The sequence below is a fragment of the Rhinoraja longicauda genome, chromosome 36, assembly GCF_053455715.1.
Source record: "Rhinoraja longicauda isolate Sanriku21f chromosome 36, sRhiLon1.1, whole genome shotgun sequence".
Classification (NCBI taxonomy): Eukaryota; Metazoa; Chordata; class Chondrichthyes; order Rajiformes; family Arhynchobatidae; genus Rhinoraja; species Rhinoraja longicauda.
In genome coordinates, this window is record NC_135988.1 from 5,706,201 (window position 1) to 5,722,122 (window position 15,922).

At 49.0% G+C, this 15,922-nt stretch overlaps 1 protein-coding gene across 3 annotated transcripts in view; it reads right to left on the reverse strand.

Annotated features, from left to right (window-relative positions):
• Positions 1-15,922, reverse strand: part of LOC144610170 (zinc finger matrin-type protein 4-like) — a 183,541-nt gene that overhangs the window by 83,363 nt on the left and 84,256 nt on the right. The window lies entirely within an intron of this gene.

Consider the following 15,922-nt stretch of genomic DNA (forward strand, 5'->3'; position numbering starts at 1 on the left):
TCTGGAGAAACACCACGTATGGAGATACACCACATATGGAGATACACCACATATGGAGATACACCACATCTGGAGAAACACCACATCTGGAGAAACACCACATCTGGAGATACACCACATCTGGAGATACACCACATCTGGAGAAACACCACGTATGGAGATACACCACATCTGGAGATACACCTCATCTGGAGATACACCTCATCTGGAGATACACCACATCTGGAGATACACCACATATGGAGATGCGACACATATGGAGATACAACACATTTGGAGATAAACCACATATGGAGATAAACCACATATGGAGATAAACCACATATGGAGATAAACCACATATGGAGATAGACCACATCTGGAGATACACCACATCTGGAGATATACCTCATATGGAGATGCACCACGCCTGGAGAAACACCACATATGCAGATACAACACATATGGAGATACAACACATATGGAGATACACCACATCTGGAGATACGCCACATCTGGAGAAACACATCGGGAGAAACACCACATCTGGAGAAACACCACATATGGAGATACACCACATCTGGAGATACACCACTTGTCAGTCAATTATTCGACTTTTGCAAAGCTCAGGAGAAAATTGTTTCACACTACCATAGTTTCATCGTGGTGGAAAGATGAAGAAAGGTCCCAATCCGTTTAAAATGGATTATTATACTGCTCCTTCGTAGGGCAACAGAACAATCAAACAATCAGCCCATAAACAGCTCACCAATCAGTACCGCGCTCCGAAGTTCCTCCTACTGCTACTCCATCTTTTATTCAGCAATCATTGTTGAATATTTCTATTTATCCTTTCACATTCACCTTTCGTGTTGACTGTGTAGGAAAGAAAACTGCAGACGCTGGTTTACATCGAAGGCGGGCACGAAATGCTGGAGTAACTCAGCGGGTCAGGCAGCATCTCTGGATGGAAGGAATGGGTGAAGTTTCGGGTCGAGACCCCTCCCCTGACATCAGTCTGAAGAAGGGTCTCGACCCGAAACGTCACCCATTCCTTCTCTCCTGAGATGCTGCCTGACCCGCTGAGTTACTCCAGCATTTTGTGTCTACCTTTCACATTCACTGACTTTCCAAACGGGCCCTTCGGCCCACAATGTTTGTGCCGAACATGAAGCCAATTTAAACTGACCTCATCTGCCTGTACATGGATCCATATTCCTCTGTTCCCCGCACTTCCACGTGCCTACCTAGTAGCCTATTAAATATAAGGGAGGGCCACTGCAATCCCTGGTTGGCATGTACTCAGTGGGCCAAAGGGCCTGTTTCCACTCCGGGTCCCTGAAGCCTAAAGACTAGCAGAGTGGGTGGAGAGAACGTTTGAAGAGGCCTGAAACGTCACCCATTCCTTCGCTCCAGAGATGCTGCCTGTCCCCGCTGCGTTACTCCAGCTTTTTGGCGTCTGTCCTCGGTTCAAACCAGCGTCTGCAGTTCCTCCCGACGCAAGCTCAAGACAAACAGTCAGAAATAATGTCCGTGGCACTAAACATTTGTTAAACAGGCAGAAATTTCATTAGAGCTGCTCGTCTCACAGCGGGGACATCTGCTGCATATGTTCTTGGTCACGAACCACTTATCTGTAAAGGATGCAGCAGACTTGAGAATCAAAATCTGCGGAAATGAACAGCTTTCCGCACAGTGGGTCGGCGAGCAGTTGCAGAAACATTAACCACGGCCCGATGCTTAATTATTCACAGTCAGCGAGCAGCAAGTTCAAAGGCGGGAGTGGAGGAGAGGGAAGATCTCAGCTCCTCTTCGTACCGACAAAGTTAGCGACCGCTGTTCTGAGGGGGCTGCTGTTGTGAGTGTTCCCTCGTCAGTCACTTGCTGTTCAACCAAGTGGCAATGAAATCTATCTGCTTTACAAGCAAATGTATTCCTTTGAGGAAAAATCTACAAAGGGATAAAGATTTGTTAACTGCTTGGTTAGTTTAATATAGTTTAGTTTAGTTTAGTTTAGAGATAAGGCACAGACACAGGCCCTTTGGCCCACCGAGTCCATGCCAACCAGCGATCCCTGTACACTAGGGTGCCACACAGGTGCCACAGTGGCACAGCGGTAGAGTTAGAAACATAGAAACTTAGAAAATAGGTGCAGGAGTAGGCCATTCGGCCCTTTGAGCCTGCACCGCCATTCAATATGATCATGGCTGATCATTCAGCTCAGTAGCCTGTACCTGCCTTCTCTCCATACCCCCTGATCCCTTTAGCAAAAAGGGCCACATCTAACTCCCTCTTAAATATAGCCAATGAACTGGCCTCAACTACCTTCTGTGGCAGAGAATTCCACAGACTCACCACTCTCTGTGTGAAGAAATGTTTTCTCATCTCGGTCCTAAAAGACTTCCCCCTTATCCTTAAGATGTGACCCCTGGTTCTGGACTCCCCCAACATCGGGAACAATTTTCCCGCATCTAGCCTCTCCAACCCCTTAAGAATTTTATATGTTTCTATAAGATCCCCCCTCAGTCTTCTAAATTCCAGCGAGTACAAGCCCAGTCTATCTAGTCTTTCCTCATATGTAAGTCCCGCCATCCCAGGGATCAATCTGGTGAACCTTCTCTGTACTCCCTCTAAGGCAAGAACGTCTTTCCTTAGGTTAGGAGACCAAAACTGCACACAATACTCCAGGTGCGGTCTCACCAAGGCCCTGTACAACTGCAGCAGAACCTCCCTGCTCCTAAACTCAAATCCTCTTGCTATGAATGCCAACATACCATTCGCTTTCTTCACTGCCTGCTGCACCTGCATGCTTGCTTTCAATGACTGGTGCACCATGACACCCAGGTCACGTTGCATCTCCCTTACAGCGAATGCAACACCAGAGACCCGGGTTCCATCCCGACTACGGGCGCTGTCTGTACGGAGTTTGTACGTTCTCCCCGTGACCTGCGTGGGTTTTCTCCCAGATCTTCGGTTTCCTTCCACACTCCAAAGACGTACAGGTGTGTAGGTTAATCGGCTTGGTAAATGTAAATGTAAAAATTGTCCCTGGTGTGTGTAGGATAGTGTTAATGTGTGGGGATCGTTGGTCGGCGTGCACCCGGTGGGCCGAAAGGGCCTGTTTCCGCGCTGTATCGCTAAACAAAACTAAACTAAACTAGCACTATTGTACACACACTAGGGACAATTTACACTTATACCAAACCAATTGACCTACGAACCCGCACATCTTTGGAGTGTGGGAGGAATCCGGAGATCCCGGAGAAAACCCGCGCGGTCACGGGGAGAACGTACAAACTCCACACGGACAGCACCCGAGGTCAGGATGGAACCCGGGTCCCTGGCGCTGTAAGGCAGCAACTCTACCGCTGCGCCATCGTGCCGCCCCTTTGTAGATGCTGGTGATGTCGTTGCTGTGTGGATGCGGGAAATGCATTAATTTTTGCGAAACCACGCCGTATATTCCGTCCCGGAGACGCACGGTGGCGCAGCGGGAGAGTTGCACCCTCACAGCACCAGAGATCCAGGTTCGATCCTGACCTCGGGTGCTGTCTGTGCGGAGTTGGCACGTTCTCCCCATGACCGCTCCGGTTTCTCCCGGGCGCTCCGGTTCCAAAGACGTGCGGGTTTACAGGTTAATTGGCTCGATTAAATTGTAAATTGTAAATGGTTCCCTAGTCTGTAGGATTGAGCTCGTGTGAAAGTGTGTCTATTTTTGGTTTAAACCAACCAGCATCCGACAAAATAATAGCTGTAACCTTGCTCCCCGATCTGGCCAACTCCTCCAGCCAACCTGTTCAGGGTCAAATGTCACCTATTCCTTCTCTCCAGAGATGCTGCCTGTCCCGCTGAGATTTTGTGTCTCTCTTCGGTTTAAACCAGCATCTGCGGCTCCTTCCAACACAATGAGTTGTTTGGCATCTGTCCAGACCGTTGGCCAGCACGGACTCGGCGGGCCGAAGGGCCTGTTTTCAAACGCTGTTCCTCGAGAACTTTTAGAAGGATAAGAGGGGATCTTATCGAAACGTATAAGATTATTAAGGGGTTGGACACGTTAGAGGCAGTAAACATGTTCCCAATGTTGCGGGAGTCCAGAACCAGGGGCCACAGTTTAAGAATAAGGGGTGGGCCATTTAGAACGGAGATGAGGAAAAACTTTTTCAGTCAGAGAGTTGTGAATCTGTGGAATTCTCTGCCTCAGATGGCAGTGGAGGCCAATTCTCTGAATGCATTCAAGAGAAAGCTAGATAGAGCTCTTAAGGATAGCGGAGTCAGGGGGTATGGGGAGAAGGCAGGAACGGGGTACTGATTGAGAATGATCAGCCATGATCACATTGAATGGCGGTGCTGGCTCGAAGGGCCGAATGGCCTCCTCCTGCACCTATTGTCTATTGTCTAAAAGAGGGCACTAAATCGCCGTCCACTGTGCTTTCTGACGAGGTTGCATGATCCGTGAAGGGCGATCACACAAGGGCGATTTTTGCGACTGTCAGCGGCTGTGGAATTTAGAAAAGCATCATAATCCTGCCAGGGAAAACCAGTCCTGAAATGGAGGGGGATGATTTCCTCCATGTGCTTAGGACAATATAAAAAGTTTATAAAAGGGGGATTTACAGTTTCATTGCACACCGGATGCAGAAAAATCCTTCCTCGAAATAATCGTAGGCTGCATAAAAGTCTAATCCCCCCCTATCCATACTTTCACAAGGGCTTCATGCTAAAAACTGTTTTGATTGAACTAAGAGTGCAATAGCTACACTGGCCTTTCTCCTTGTATTGTCAAAAGCTGCCTGTGATACCACGCTTTTGATGAGAACCAGAATGTCATCAGTTTTCATTGAAAGATTACAGCAAAACTTGGGAACGGCTCAGGGAGATAAGTGTTTAGAAAAGCAATTCAGTCATCAGTGTGGGACAACGAAGCGAAATCTGTAGAATTCGACAGCTACATTTTCCATAAACACCAGTGATCGCAGAATGGATGTAATATTTTGTATTGTGCAAAATAGAAATGTCACCTATCCATGATCTCCAGCGATGCTGCCTGACCCGCTGAGTTACTCCAGCACTCTGTGAAACGTCACCTATCCATGTTCCCCAGAGAAGCTGCCTGACCTGCTGAGTACTCCAGTGCTTTGAGTCCTTTTTTTTTCCGTAAGCCGGCATATTTTTTAGTTTAGAGATACAGCGCGGAAACAGGCCCTTTCGGCCCACCGGGTCCGCGCCGACCAGCGATCCCCGCACATTAACACTCTCCTACACCCACTAGGGACAATATTTTACATTTACCAAGCCAATTAACCTACAAACCTGCACGTCTTTGGAGTGTGGGAGGAAGCCGAAGTTCTTGGAGAAAACCCACGCAGGTCACGGGGAGAACGTACAAACTCCGTACGGACGGTGCCCGTAGTCGGGATCGAATCCGGGTCTCCTGGCGCTGCATTCGCTGTAAGGCGGCAACTCTACCGCTGCGCCACGGTGACCGGACAATATTTTTGCGTAAGATTATTCTCGCACTTCAACAAGACATTTCACCGACCATCACATTGGCCGCCCTCGTGGTCTTTCTCCCGAGGAGTCGAATCACCCACAATCTCAGGAATGTCCCTAGAGAACGTGCAGTGTCCCCGAACTCAAAGAGCCAAATACCTAAGCACTGACGATCTCCACTAGTTTAGTTTAGTTTAGTTTAGTTTAGAGATACAACGCGGAAACAGGCCCTTTCGGCCCACCGGGTCCGCGCCGACCAGCGATCCCCGCACATTAGCACTATCCTACACCCACGAGAGACAATTTTTACATTTACCAAGCCAATTAACCTACAAACCTGCACGTCTTTGGAGTGCTCCTTCTGCTAACTACTGCTCCTTCTACTAACATTTTAGTGGTTGGGAGAAAGGCTGTCCACTGTTAATAGACATAGACATAGAAAATAGGTGCAGGAGGAGGCCCTTCGGCACTTCGAGCCAGCACTGCCATTCATTGTGATCATGGCTGATCGTCCACAATCAGTAACCCGTGCCTGCCTTCTCCCCATATCCCTTGATTCCACTAGCCCCTAGAGCTCCATCTAACTCTCCCTTAAATCCATCCAGTGATTTGGCCTCCACTGCTCTCTGTGGCAGAGAATTCCACAAATTCACAACTCTCTGTTTTTCTTTGGAATAAAACTTTTATATTAAAAAAATAAAATAAAATAAAAATTAAAATTAAAAAAAATGGGTGAAAAGGTTCCTTCTTAATAACGTGCAAGAGTTTATTCCTTCACGTCTGAAGAGCCACTGGCAAAATGTTGGTGATACAGCAGAATGTCTCATTTTCCTAATCGTTTCCACCCAGGAAAATCCCGTGGGCAAGCAGAAGGAACTGCAGGTGCTGGTTTACACCGAAGATGGACACAAAATGCTGGAGTAACTCAGCGGGCCAGGCAGCATCTCTGGAGGGAAGGAATGGGTGACGTTTCGGGTCGAGACCCCACTTCAGAGTCAGTGGAGGTGGGGAGAGAAGGAGGGGTCGCAGAGAGGGTGTGGTGAGAGAGGGGGTCGTAGAGTCAGAGGGCAGGAGGGATTGCTGAAGGGATCTTCAGAATCACAGTCTGAAGAAAGTGGTCTCGAGCCGAAACGTCACCTATTCCATTTTCTCCAGAGATGCAGCCTGACCCGTTGATTTACTCCAGCATTTTGTGTCCATCTTCAGTTCTTCTTGTCTGGGTTTCAACTCCTCTGCATTCACAGTTCCTGTGAAATTTTAAATTTTCAGGAAACGGGGCTTCCCCTCCTCCATTATAAATGAGGCTCTCACTAGGGTCTCTTCTACATCCCGCAGCTCCGCTCTTGCTCCCCCTCCCCCCACTCGCAACAAGGACAGAATCCCCCTCGTTCTCACCTTCCACCCTACCAGCCAGCGGATCCAACAAATCATCCGCCAACATTTCCGTCACCTACAACGGGACCCCACCACTGGCCGTATCTTCCCATCCCCTCCCCTTTCTGCGTTCCGCAGAGACCGCTCCCTCCGTAACTCCCTGGTCCACTCGTCCCTTCCTACCCAAACCACCCCATCCCCGGGCACTTTCCCCTGCAACCGTAGGAGATGCAGCACCTGTCCCTTTATCTCCCCCCCTCAACTCCATCCAAGGACCCAAACAGTCTTTCCAGGTGAGACAGAGGTTCACCTGCACCTCCTCCAACCTCATCTATTGCATCCACTGCTCTAGATGTCAACTTCTCTACATCGGCGAAACCAAACGCAGTCTCGGCGATCGTTTCGCTTAACACCTTCGCTCAGTCCGCCTTAACCAACCTGATCTCCTGGTGGCTGAGCACTTCAACTTCCCCTCCCACTCCCAGTCTGACCTTTCTGTCATGGGCCTCCTCCAGTGCCATAGTGAGGCCCACCGGAAATTGGAGGAACAGCACCTCATATTTCGCTTGGGCAGCTTGCAGCCCAGTGGTATGGACATTGACTTCTCCAACTTTAGATAGTTCCTCTGTCCCTCTCTTTCCCTCCTCCTTCCCAGATCTCCCTCTGTCTTCCTGTCTCCACCTATATCCTTCCTTTGTCCTGCCCCCCTGACATCAGTCTGAAGAAGGGTCTCGTCCCGAAACGTCACCCATTCCTTCTCTCCTGAGATGCTGCCTGACCTGCTGAGTTACTCCAGCATTTTGTGATACCAGGGAAATGTTTCCCCGTCACTTGCAGTGGGTCTGAATTTTTAACCATTGCTGGAGGTTCAATGGTTTTGGTGCATGACCTTTGCTGGACAAAGAATTCACACCACTGAAGCAATGGCCGACAAAGCACACCATCGCCTCTAACTCCTTAGAAGACTCAGGATATGTCCCCAACAACCCTCAACGACTTCTACAGATACGGTGGAGAACGCATTTTATCGGGACGCATCACAGCACGGTCTGGGAACAGCTCAACCCAAGGCCGTGAGAAATTGCAGAGCGTTGTGGACTCAGCCCAGACCATCACACGAAACCAGCCTCCCTTCCGTTGACTCCATCTACACTTCACGCTGCCTCGACAAGGCCACCAGCATAACCAAGGAAGAGCCTCACCCTCTTCTCCCCTCTCCCATCAGGCACGAGGTACAGAAGTGTGAAAAACGCCCACCTCCAGATTCAGGGACAGTTTCTTCCCGGCCGTTATCAGGCAACTGGACTGTTCCCTCATCAGCAGACAGAAAATGTTGGAGTAACTCAGCGGGACGTTTAAACCAGCAACTGCTGTTCCTTCCCCCCACACGTTCTCTCACCAGCTTGAGTGCTGCCACGTCTTCCCATCTCCCCCATTGGAGTCCTTTAAACTATCTTTAATCGGACTTCATCTTGCACTAAATAGTGTACCCTTGATCCTTTAATTGCGGAGGGCTTGATTGTATTCAGGTATAGTCTTTTCTCTGACTGGATAGCGCACGAACTAAAATTTCTCACGGTACCTTGGTAGACGTGGCAATAATAAACTAGACTAAAGTAATAAAATCTCTTGGACAGAGAGTCATACTATCTACGGCACTTTTTCGGCAAGGCTTGGACTCCCTCTAACGCACCCCCAATATGTTATTAGAGGTTGGAGCCCAACTTAAGAAGGCCCTGTGATCATCGACGGACCGCCCGAGAGTTGAACGCCAAGACTCACAGACTCCAACCACAGCTGAGGAGGCCAGGCACGCGTTGTACCTGAATTAATTTCTTTTTAAACCACCACCCCTGCCATCAGGTTCTAGGCCATCATCACCCCCCCCCGTTCACACTAGTTCTATATTATGCCACTTTTGCATCCACTGCCGACAAACTAGGGGAACATTTACAGAGGCCATTAAACCTCCAGACCTGCACATCTTTGGGATGTGAGAGGAAACCGGAGGGGTGGCGCGGTGGCGTAGCGGTAGAGTTGCTGCCTCACAGCGCCGGAGACACGGGTTTAATCCTGACTACGGGCGCTGTCTGTACGGTGTTTGTGTGGGATTTCCCCACACATTCCTAAGACGTGCAGGTTCGTTTGGTTGAATGGCTTGGTATAATTGGAAAGTTGTTCCTGGGGTGTGAAGGACAGCGTTAACGTGTGGGGATCGCTGTGCGGTGTTCGGTGGGCCGAAGGGCCTGTTTCCGTGCTGTATCTCTGAACCAAACCAAACTAAACTAAACCCACGCGGTCACAGGGAGAACGTGTGCGGACTCCACACTGAGGTTAGGATCTAACCCGGGTCTCTGATGCTGTGAGGAAGTGGCTCGGACCAGCTGAGTGTACCCCTTGTCGGCCAACGTTGCCAGTTCTGGAACTAGACCATCAAATGATGCATTTGACCTGAATTAATTCTTCTTATGTTACAGTTCTATGTGCATACCCAGTTGCCCCATGGATGTCTAAGTCAAGAGCACATGGTCTGGCAGATCAAGAGCACGCGAGATGCCCGCAGGGTGCAGGAGGAGGCCATTCGGCTCTTCGAGCCAGCACCGCCATGCAATGTGATCATGGCTGATCATTCTCAATCAGTACCCCGTTCCTGCCTTCTCCCCATACCCCCTGACTCCGCCATCCTTAAGAGCTCTATCTAGCTCTCTCTTGAATGCATTCAGCGAATTGGCCTCCACTGCCTTCTGAGGCAGAGAATTCCACAGATTCACAACTCTCTGACTGAAAAAGTTTTTCCTCATCTCAGTTCTAAATGGCCTACCCCTTATTCTTAAACTGTGGCCCCTGGTTCTGGACTCCCCCAACATTGGGAACATGTTTCTTGCCTCTAACGTGTCCAACCCCTTAGGGCCTACTTCCTGCACACTAGGGACAATTTACAATTTTCCAAGCCAATTAACCTACAACCCACACGTCTTTGAAGTGTGGGAGGAATCCGGAGCACCCGGAGAAAATCCATGCAGTTACCGGGAGAGCGTACAAACTCCGTACAGACATCACCTGTGGTCAGGATGGAACCCGGGTCTCTGGCACTGTAAGGCAGTAACTCTACCACTTCTCCACTAAGCCACCCTAATTGGCCTCATCAGCCACAGGAGTGAAAATCCGACATCCCTGATCCCAAGGGATTGATTTGGGAGAACATGGATTGGAAAGGTTTAGCTGGATATGGGCCAAACACAGGCAAATGGGGCGAGTTTAGCTGGGGCATGTTGGTCGGCATGGACGAATCGAGCCAAAGGGTGTCTTGTTGTGCCGTGTAACTTTACGACTCTCTACACCTTCCATGGCAGGCAGAAACAAGTCGTTTCAAAACACTAAAACAAGATTCTGATAAATGTGATTTTCTTTTGGCAGTGAAAGCTTTCAGGTTAAGCGTGAGATTACGCGATTACAGCGAAGTAGTGAGACAGACACTTAATTGTTTGAAGAAGACAGGAGAAGGGTCTCGACCCGAAACGTCACCCATTTCCTTCTCTCCGGAGATGCTGCCTGACCCGCTGAGTTACTCCAGCACTTTGTGCCCATCTTCGACACAGACAAACACCTGCAGTTCCTTCCCACACAATCCACAATTGTTTCATTTGTCTGAAGTGCTCTTGTCCGTTATTTAACGCTAAACTTTGTGGTTTCTGCTGACGGCAAACAGAATCCATCGTAATAGTTATTGGTCGTTGTTTTAATTAAATCACCAACAGATGGGAAGAGGTGGCCCTTACCCTTTTGTTGTGTGATTAGACGATGTTATTAAAGATTGCAGATTTTCTTCCCCCTCTCTTTATTCATTTCGTGGCTGGCTCTTTTGTTGTCGTTTATTGTGATGAAAGTAATGAAGTATTTTTCTACTTTGTTCTTGGAAGGAACCGACCAGCCAATAAATCAGGCGTTTGCAGCTGTTCCACATCTGGCAACAGCCATCCAGGGAGGGTGCCTGCTCCTCCACCAAATCACGCTCCGCATTTCCATCTGTCGCCACGGGGAGGGTTGCGGTAGATTTGCCGCCTCACGGCGCCAGGGACCTGGGTTCGATCCTGACCTCGGGTGCTAACTGCCTGGAGTTTGCTCATTGTCCCTGTGATCGCGAGGATTTCCTACGGGTGCTCCGGTTTCCACCCTCAATCCAAAGACGCGTGCAGGTTTGTAGGTTGATTGGATTCTGCAAATTGTAAACTGTCCCGAGTGTGTAGGATAGTGCTAGTCGGTGGGCCGAAGGGCCTGTTTCCATGCTCTATTTCCAAAGTAAAGTCCAAAGTAAAGGTTCATTGGAGGTGTATTCGTTTTTTTTTTAGTTTAGAGATACAGAGGGGAAACAGGCCCTTCGGCCCACCGAGTCTGTGCCGACCAGCGATCCCCGCACTCTGACACTGTCCTGCACAATTAGTCCAATTGTTACTAATTAGACAATTGACATTGTCAATTAGTGACAATTTGACATTTACACCAAGCCAATTAACCTACAAACCTTTGGAGGTCTTTGGAGTGTGGGAGGAAACCGAAGATCGCGGAGAAAACCCACGCAGGTCACGGGGAGAACGTACAAACTCCGTACAGACAGCGACCGTGGTCGGGATCGAACCCGGGTCTCCGGCGCTGCAAGCGCTGTAAGACAGCAACTCTACCGCTGCGCCACCGTGACCGCCCTAAATTGTATTTTGTCTGCATTTGATTTCATCCCTGAGGAGTGATATGGAGGGTGTCGGAAAGCCTGGCCGATGTGAGGCGGAGCTGAGAAGAATTGGGCCGGAGACCCGGGTTCGATCCCGACCTCGGGTGCTGTCTGTGTGGAGTTTGCACGTTCTCCCCGTGAAGACGTGGGCATCTCTGGGTTCTCCGTCTTTCTGCCGCATCCCAAAGACGTGGGGGTTAGTTGGTTAATCGTCCCTCTGTAAATCGCGCCTGGTGTGTAAGGAGTGGATGAGAAAGTGCAATAACATAGGACGGGCGTGAACGGGTGATCGATGGTTGACGCGGACACGGTGGGTCGAAGGGCCTGTTTGCGCGCTGCATCTGTCAACTAAACTGAAGCCAAGCAAAATGTCCATTCACCTTGCTGGATCCAGTCACAACCAGCCAACGGTAAAGCTGCCTCAGTTAACTGCGATCTTCCTGTGTTCAGTATAAAAAACAAGCTCCGCTTATCACCCAAACCAATAAACAAACTGCTGGAGGCAGGCTGTGCGAATGTGAGATTGATGGTCAGTGTGAAGTCAAACAATGGGCTTGGTTCCATGCTGCAGCTCGAAACGCAACTAAGCACTCTTCAATGACTTACAAACTTCTACAGATCAAGTCAAGGGTTTTACAGCCATATGTCCCAGATAGAACAATGACATTCTTACTTGCAGCAGCACAACAGAATATGTAAACATAGTGCACTGTAAAAAATAAAATAAACGAGAGAAAAAAAGGTCAGTGTGTGTAAATATACACATACTCACAATAGACAATAGACAATAGACAATAGGTGCAGGAGGAGGCCATTCGGCCCTTCGAACCAATGTGATCATGGCTGATCATTCTCAATCAGTACCCCGTTCCTGCCTTCTCCCCATGCCCCCTGACTCCACTATCCTTAAGAGCTCTATCCAGCTCTCTCTTGAATGCATTCAGAGAATTGGCCTCCACTGCCTTCTGAGGCAGAGAATTCCACAGATTCACAACTCACTGACTGAAAATGTTTTTCCTCATCTCAGTTCTAAATGGCCTACCCCTTATTCTTAAACTGTGGCCCCTTGTTCTGGACTCCCCCAACATTGGGAACATGTTTCCTGCCTCTAACGTGTCCAACCCCTTAATAATCTTATACGTTTCGATAAGATCTCCTCTCATCCTTCTAAATTCCAGTGTACAGATCATATACATACACACACACACTGATCTCCCGGTTGCTCAACACTTTACCTCCCCCTCCCATTCCCACACTGACCTTTCTGTCCTAGGCCTCCTCCATTGTCAGAGTGAGGCCCAGCGCAAATTGGAGGAACAGCATCTGAGACCAGACCCGATCAACTAAAGAAAGGTCTCGGATCTGTAACATCACAGATGCTGTCTGACCTGCTGAGTGTTTCCGGCGTCTTCTTTCATAAGGGGTTGGACACGTTAGAGGCAGGAAACATGTTCCCAATGTTGGGGGAGTCCAGAACAAGGGGGCACAGTTTAAGAATAAGGGGTAGGCCATTTAGAACTGAGATGAGGAAAAACTTTTTCAGTCAGAGAGTTGTGAATCTGTGGAATTCTCTGCCTCAGAAGACAGTGGAGGCCAATTCTCTGAATGCATTCAAGAGAGAGCTAGATAGAGCTCTTAAGGATAGCGGAGTCAGGGGGTATGGGGAGAAGGCAGGAACGGGGTACTGATTGAGAATGATCAGCCATGATCACATTGAATGGCGGTGCTGGCTCAAAGGGCTGAATGGCCTCCTCCTGCACCTATTGTCTATTGTCTATTGTCTAACACCTCATATTTCACTTGGGCAGCTTACACCCCAGCGGTATGCACATTGACTTCTCTAACTTCAAGTAGCCCTTGCTTTCCCTCTCTCTCCATCCCCTCCCCCTTCCCAATTCTCCCACCAGTCTTACTGTCTCCGACTACATATTATCTCTGTCTCGCCCACTCCACTGACATCAGTCTGAAGAAGGGTCTCGACCCGAAACGTCACCCGTTCCTACTCTCCACAGACGCTGCCTGTCCTGCTGAGTTACTCCAGCATTTTGTGTCTATACACGCACACGTACGTACAAAACAAATGAGAATAACAATAATAGTCCATGTAGTTCAGAGCTTATTTGAGGTGGTAGTGTGGAGAACAGATGCACCATAGAAAGCCTACCAAGCATTCGAGCTTGGTTTACGATCAGCTCTGCCCAAGACCATAGGAAATTGCAGAGAGTGGTGGGTGTAGCCCAGTCCATCACATAGACCAGACCGCCCACCATTGACTCCATCTATACTTGATGTGTTGACCTCGGGAAATCACCCAACGTAATCATTCCTTCCCCTCCCCACTCTTGACTGGCAGAAGGACCAGAAGCTTGAAAGCACAGACCACCAGAACAGCTTCTTATCCTCTGTTGTCAGGCTTCTGAATGGTCCTTCCATAAGCTACGGTACTGTCCCAATCCTCCACCTGCCTTGTTGCTGACTTTGGACTTTGTCTAAAGAATTGGGTGCATTACTCTGCTAAAAACGATATTTTTGCAGTCTGTATCTTTCCCTTTGCTCGATTCAATGCACTTGAGTTTGGTATGATTGTATCTGTATGTAATATATGTAACTCCAAAGACAATACAGGTATGTAGGTTAATTGGCTTGGTAAATGTAAAAATTATAGACAATAGACAATAGGTGCAGGAGTAGGCCATTTGGCCCTTTGAGCCAGCACCGCCATTCAATGTGATCATGGCTGATCATTCACAATCAGTACCCCGTTCCTGCCTTCTCCCCATACCCCCTGACTCCGCTATCATTAAGAGCTCTATCTAGCTCTCTCTTGAAAGCATCCAGAGAATTGGCCTCCCACTGCCTTCTGAGGCAGCGAATTCCACAGATTTACAACTCTCTGACTGAAAAAGTTAAAAATTATCCTTAAGAACTTAAAAATTGTCCCCAGTGTGTGTAGAACAGTGTTAATATGTGGGGATCGCTGGTCGGCACGGACCCGGTGGGCCGAAGGGCCTGTTTCCGCGCTGTATCTCTAAACTAAACTATCTGATTTGACTAGCTAGCGTACAAAACCAAGCTTTTCACTGTACGCATGAAAATAATAAACCTAAAGCTGAACTGACAACTTGGCAAAGGAAATATCAAAGAAAGGCTGAATTTTAAAAAAATCAAAAATATTTATTCAAATATTAAAATAATATATACAGTACAATAAAACCAAAACAGAACCCACCACCGTAATACAAGACAAACAATAAACTATTATACAACTATCTTACACTCCTTGTCAAGGATGCATCCAATCCCCTGCGGTGCCCAGCAGTCCCGGAAACCCCCCAGGGTGCCCGTGGACAGCGCGCGGTCCCCCTCCAACACCACCCGGGCGCGGACGGACATAACCCCGGAAAAAGGGCAGGCAGTCGGCTCGGGCAGAGCCCTCTTCTGCCCGGCGCCGTGACTCGCGGATGGCCAGATTGGCCAGGCCCAGGAACAACCCGACCCAACCAGGAGCTCTTTGGCCCTACCCGAAAGACTGAGGTCTTGGAGAGGTTGGAAAAGCTTGCACGTGCTCCTGGTCGGACACTCAGATGGGAAAAGATGCCATTAGTTGGGGCGGCACAGTGGTGGAACTGCTGCATTGCAGCGCCAGAGTCCCAGGTTCGGTCCTGACTACGGGCGCGGTCGGTACGGAGTTTCGTGCATTCTCCCCGTGACCGGGTGGGTTTTCCCCGGGTGCTCCGGTTTCCTCCCGCACTCCAAAGATGTGCGGGTATGTAGGTTAATTGGCTTCGGTAAAATTGTCAATTATCCCTAGAGTGGAGGATGGTGCTCGTGTACGGGGAGATCGCTGGTCGACCGTAGACTCGGTGGGCCAAAGGGCCTGTTTCCGCGATGAATCTCTAAAGTCTAACGGAGATTGCCAACTCGTGGAATTCTTCCCCAGGGAGCATGTTGCCGACTCCATTAATGGCCAAGGCAAGTAGAGTGGTGTACTTCGAAGACATCAGAGAACGTGAGTGAGATGGATATCTTCAACCAGATGGTGGTGAATGTGTGGAAGTCATTGCCACAGACGGCAGTGGAGTCCAAGTCAGTGGGTGTTTTTACCCAGTTTTTTGACAGGTTCTTGATTAGTTAGGGTGGCAAAGGTTACGGGGAGAAGGCAGGAGAATGGGGTTGAGAGGGAAAGATAGATTAGCCACGATCGAATGGCAGAGCAAACTCGATGGGCCGAATGGCCTAATTCTGCTCCTATGTCTTATGGTCTTATAAAACATCCAGGACACACAATCAGCCGTGATTGAACAGCAGGGCAGATTGAGGGGCTGAATAGCCTCGTCTGACTCCTGTTTCTTC